The sequence below is a fragment of the Podarcis vaucheri genome (assembly GCF_965113315.1).
Source record: "Podarcis vaucheri genome assembly, chromosome: 1".
In the NCBI taxonomy this organism is placed as follows: domain Eukaryota; kingdom Metazoa; phylum Chordata; class Lepidosauria; order Squamata; family Lacertidae; genus Podarcis; species Podarcis vaucheri.
In genome coordinates, this window is record NC_138759.1 from 136,872,329 (window position 1) to 136,878,528 (window position 6,200).

The 6,200-nt window shown below is 42.1% G+C and overlaps 1 long non-coding RNA gene across 1 annotated transcript; it reads left to right on the top strand.

Moving 5' to 3' along the window:
• The first annotated feature begins 630 nt into the window (after window positions 1-630).
• LOC309525557 lies at window positions 631-4,333 on the top strand. Its single transcript, XR_014216416.1, has 4 exons — window positions 631-767; window positions 2,462-2,685; window positions 3,260-3,935; window positions 4,109-4,333. It is a non-coding gene; the product is annotated as an uncharacterized lncRNA (long non-coding RNA).
• Window positions 4,334-6,200: the final 1,867 nt, after the last annotated feature.

Consider the following 6,200-nt stretch of genomic DNA (forward strand, 5'->3'; position numbering starts at 1 on the left):
ATCTTCTTAATATCTTCTCCCACCAAACCTAGCAAGAATTCTTCCAGCTTTTTGGGAAAACTATACTTAAACATCTTTTTTAACTCATTATAAACGGCTTCCCAAAACTCCTTTATTTTATTACATGACCACCACATATGAAGGAAGTCTCCATCCTTTTCTTTGCATTTCCAACAAGTTTTACTGCTTGCTCTATACATTTCTGCCAGTTTGGTGGGAGTAAGATACCAACGATAGACCATCTTCATAACATTCTCTTTTAAGGCAGAACACCTTAAGCGGGAGAACACCATCATATCTACGCACATGACAGCAAGCCAATAATCTATGCATAGAACACTCTTTGTGGCCTGCAACATGGCTCCCGTTTTTGGTCCCCACTGCTCCATGCACACATCCCTAAATCAATTAATACATTTGACTTATTAGCAAGCGACTTTGGGAAGGACCAAAGTGTTGTGCCAGAGCACAGAATGGGTATGTCAAAGTTCTGGTGCTGAGTTGTGTGTGCTCCTTTTCCTTATAACGAGGTTGCAGGGGGCGTGTCACTGTTGGATCAGCAATTTGATTATGTATTGCAATGACTTGGGCATTAAAGATTTTGGTAGAAAATGCAACATAAGTTCAAGTTCTCCATTGAGTGGGAGCCACAACAATTAATTTTAATACTAAGGAAGAACAATGGGGATGGGGAAGTCATATATATTGTTTGCAGATTGACAAGAAGACTGCAGGATGCTGGGAGTGATTTCCATTCTGGACCTAGGGTGAGTAAGACAACATTAACAATTTCCATTTCCACTGGAATACCCACTGCCAGGACACAGCCTCCAACAGAGTACCACTGATGGAATGTGACCCTTGACAGAAGTACAAAGGTGTTCCCATTCCTGCTTTAAAGAGTCGGTGAATACATAGTTGATGGACTACATGGACTGATTCTGGCAAATGATTAACATCAGTTGAGGAATTTGCTTCGTTCTCTAGGCCAAACACAATACAAAGAAATGCAGTGAAATAAAGAGAAACAACTCACACAACTCTGTATGCAATTATATCAAACCTCCCAAAGACCAAAAATAAAAATAAGACATTTATATTCCAAGTGTCCCGTTTCTTTAAATACAGCTTTTTACATTATGCATGCAATACCAAAATCATTTAAGTTCAATACAAGATGTCTCAAAGCCAAAGTTCCATCCAAATGTTCATTTGTTCAATAAAGAATCTTCTTATTGTTAAAGGATAATCCACAGACTGGGGAAAACTGTCCGCATCTCTGGGAGTGTTGTAGCTTTGCTCTCAATCACTCAAACCGCAGTGGCAGTGCCCTGGCTGTGTGGAATCCTAAGTGAGTTTCCTTACAAAATGAGTAGAGCGCATTTTCACTTTTATGGAGCTGACCTTTCTATTTTAGCATGTGTTTTGCTGTCATATCATCCCATTGCAGACTGACCGGAGGAAGACATTTGAAACAGAGATTTGCATCCAGCCATCTTGCTTAGGATTTCACACAGCTGTGGCACAGCTATATTTAAAGAAACATACACTTGGAGGAATATAAATGTCTTATTTTTATATTTGGTCATTGGGAAGTTCTGTATAATTGCATACAGAGTTGTGTGAGCTGTGTTTATCTAGGCCAACAATTTGCTCTTTTTGAAGATGTGTAACAAGACCTCTGTTCAAGCCATGTTTGATGGCATGGATCCAATGAAGTTGACTCTGGTTCACTGGTTAACCTGGTTTAGAAATTTTGTTAGGATTAGGGTTGGGATTAGTGTTAGGTTTAAGGGTTGGGGTTTAGGGTTAGCAGTTTGGATTGGTGTTAGGGGATGGGGGTTAGGGGTTGTGGTTTAGGGCTAAGGGTTCGGGTTATAGGTTATGGGCTAGGGTTAGTGGTTAGGGTTAAGGTTAGTGGTAAAGGTTAGGGTTAAGGGGAGGGTTATGGGTTGGGGGGTTATGGGTTAGAGTTAGACTTTATATAACTCCTGACTGAGGAAAAACCTCAAAGTGGTTTATAAAAAAGGATTGCTGCCTAAAATGTCTTATTTCCTTTTTTCTTTTTATTCATATTTTAAAACAGGAAAATTCAGTCTGAGCTGCTGTTCACAGTGCAGGATACAGGATTCAGGATTCAGGTGCAGGATACAGGATTCTTTTATTTGTGTCCCAGGAAATGAAACATTGCACTCCACTGGAGACGCTTCACTTTTTTAAAGCTCATTTTGTATTTTTTTTTAAAAAATCAAGCAAATGGAAATGCTGACGGTCAGTCCCTTAGAGGGAGGTCTTATTTAAATCAACGTGAAATGCTTGCAAGTGGTGAGTGTTTAGGGCTGCTTGTCACATTCATTTCCTAAAAAGAAGCAGGGAGTTTCATTTTTAAAACTGTAATGATAGAGATTCAACACAAGAGTGTGCCAGTGCATTTGAAAGCTGAACTGATTTTCATTTTCAGGTTTCACCTAGAAATCCAAGCAACATCAGAGCAGCTGGGATGCCTGCCCAGCCCAGCAATGTTTCACAGATGAAAATGCATTGGCAATCTTGCAACACCTCCCTCTTCATAAGGAGAATCACTGTGAACCCTCCTATTAGGACACATTGCTGAAGGCTTTTATACTCTTTCGTGGCCATTGCCTCTGCAGTAGCCTGTCCTCTTCTGACTTAAAAGCCAAGAGGGTAATACAGCAGTTCCTTTTGCTAAAGACATACCAGAAAAACATAATTGGCTTGCAATGACTTTTTGACAATTAGAAAAAATGCCTTTGTATGGGAAGTGGCAGACTGTATGCTGCACGGTGCTTTGTGTGATGTGCCTGCATTTAAATGCATGTGCTCTAGACACAAGGAAGGGAGGAAGGGAAAGAGAAAATAATTCTAGAGACTCTGGATACAGCATATCTGCATTAATTCTCCATTGTTCATGCCACGTACTCTAAATCACTGCCTTCTCACACTTATCCCTCCCTTCATATGGATTTCCTCACACTCACTCCTTTTTCAGTATCCCTGGTACAGTATTAGAAAATCTGGACTGAGGGAAGAGAAAGTGTAGGAAGGCAAGGAAGTAGCTCCTAAGAATGGTTAAAAGGCTTCCTATAGAGAAAGACAACTGGGGAACCAGAACCTAAGGCTCTTGGTCATTGTTCTTAGTCACCTGTATGACACTCATGCATGTAAATGAGCTCTGAATCCTTTCGTTGGAGAGGAAGAGGGATGGTTGTAATTCTTTTTTTCCTTGTTGATGGAACAGGTGAGTGACCATCTCAAGGAGATCAGCCAGGCCTCCATGCTCACAGCATAGCAGCAAGTGCAAAGCGATCATAAAAGCTGTCACACATTATTGTTGACACCTGGCACCCGTCTGTCTTGAGAGACAATGGAGTGTGCCTCCAGGGATGAAGTCCAGGTGTTGGAGAATCACAGCACCCATTGTGACTACAGAGACCGCTAACTTGCAACTGCTGCCTCCCTCCCACATTGTTTCTGCTGCATTAGCAGAACTGAAGTAACCTCCTTGGGCCACAAGCCTGGCCAGCGTGTCTGAAGGTCCTGCACTGCCCAGACGACAAGCTGAGCTGAGCTAAGATGGGGAAATTGAGGACTGCTTTTTACAAATAGCTGTAATTTCGAAAGACTTATGCAGCCACCCTATGCTTAGCTGTCATCTGTTTCCACCTACAGACTCTTAGCCAACAGGTGGATGCTCACCCCACCCTTTCCAGTTTGTTTCCCAAACTGTTCTATAAGAAGTTGCCCGAGAATCACAAGAAAATATACCAGGGGAATTAATTAAATATGGTTTTTCACCTTTGGACCTTTTGAAAATATATCACATGTTTGAAAATCACATCCATAGAAGTCTGCAATTAAGTCCCATATATAGACGATACATATTGGATGATACACTTCTGAGATGCATAGTACAGGTAACTTGCAATTTACCTACATTTATCTTGCGTGTGTTCAACTTTACATGCTTGGCAAATAAGGCACCTGTCTTATTGCCTTTAAAAAAAGCCCTGTAAAGGCAGATATTTTTTCTGGAACAGGGATTTAGCAAATTTCTAAAGTTTTGATCATTTCCCACTTCTACACCCAGATCCCATGCTCAGGTTCTGCAGTTCCCCCAGTATCAGGCTGATGTTTGAGATCAGGCAACTTTAAGAAGAGGAAAAAGGAGGCAGGACAAAGGAGCTTTGGTAAGTGGCAAGTTCATTAGCATTTGATATCTGACTGTGTAAATTCCATAAACATGTAACTTAAGAAGATTAAACCCCTGAGCAGAAAGAGCTACAACTTACTGTATTATAACTAATTCCCTTTGCGTGTCCAGGGCTTTGAAATGTTAATAAACCTGTTGCATAGAACAGTTCTGTTCGCTGCCTTGACTCATCTCACAATTACCTAGTTTTTCCTCATACTATGTCTAAAAGAGATAGAAATAAACCTCTGATCCAAGACTTGCAGGCACCACATGATGCCTTTATGATTTACTGCAGGGATGGGGAATCTGTGACCCTATGGCCACTTCCTATGCATTGTCAGTTTGAGGTGGTCAAGGTGGGGAATGGGGCATAACAACTTCCCCCCTCCCTCCTGCCCCATAAATTAATGAATCGATTTATTTCAGTCGCTGACCATATACAACAACAGAGAGCATACAGCTATAAATAGATTAAAATTAAACTATGAGCTGATACACGATAAATAATTCACATATAAATATATATAAGTTAAAACCTTAACCGCTAATTTAAAATACATTAAGACATTGGCCATTAGATTCATTCAAAGCTTGTCTCCTTAATTTTATAGCAGCAGCACAAAATTTAGCCACTTTTAAGGTAATTTCTGGTTCCCTGTCCTCTATTAAGTATTTTAAGTAGTAATCATCAGTTCTTCTTGGGGTTTGCTGCATGATTGGAGTGATAAATATATAATGTATAAAGGTAAAGGTACCCCTGCCCGAACGGGCCAGTCTTGACAGACTCTGGGGTTTGTGCGCCCATCTCACATCTATTGGCCGGGGGCCAGCGCTGTCCGAAGACACTTCCGGGTCACGTGGCCAGCGTGACAACGCTGCTCTGGCGAGCCAGAGCCGCACACGGAACGCCGTTTACCTTCCCGCTGGTAAGCGGTACCTATTTATCTACTTGCCCCCGGGGGTGCTTTCGAACTGCTAGGTGGGCAGGCGCTGGGACCGAGCAGCGGGAGCGCACCCCGCCGCGGGGATTCGAACCGCCGACCTCTCGATCGGCAAGCCCTAGGCGCTGAGGCTTTAGCCCACAGCGCCACCCGCGTCCCTATATAATGTATAGCCTTGTAATAATGACAGTGTAAAGGTAATGGACCCTTGGACAGTTAAGTCCAGTCCAAGGTGACTATGGGGTTCTGCCGCTCATCTTGCTTTCAGGCCGAGGGAGCCAGTGTTTGTCCACAGACAGCTTTCTGGGTCATGTGGCCAGCAGGACTAAACCGCTTCTGGTGCAACGGGACACCATGATGGAAACCAGAGCGCACAGAAATGCCGTTTACCTTCCCGCTGCAGAGGACCTATTTACTTGCACTGGAGTGCTTTCGAACTGCTAGGTTGGCAGGACCTGGGACAGAGCAATGGGAGCTCACCCAGTAATTCTTGGCCGTCTTTAAGAGGGGAATGTCCAGAGCAGGAGAGAACTCTGCATACTGTTGTAGACCCAAAGCTCCCACTGGGGTGCATCTCATGTGCCTAATGAATCTCAAGTTTCTTTTATTCAATGTATGATAGCAAATATTGGTTGAAAGAAAAGACGGTAATGGATGATACCCAACTATATCACAGTAACATAGGAAGTTACCTTATATACCTTATAAGGTATATACCTTATACCTTTGGTCTATTCAGCCTTGTATTGTCCACACTAACAAGCAGTAGTTTTGGTTCTGGAATAGGCAGTCCATGGAAATCCCATTGTGTAAGGAGAAGTCTGTTCCACTAGCAGACGGACACAATGGATATTTACTTATAAAGATTTCTGATTTATAACCACAAAATTGTCATAAAATTATGAATAAAACACACATATAAAAATCATCAGAAACTTTAAACACAAATAAGGCTATTGGGGAAATATCTCTGGGTAGACTTGCTTCAGCAGGCATCTAAAACAGTTTAGCAAGGGTGCTTGCCTAATATCAATATCACAGTATCA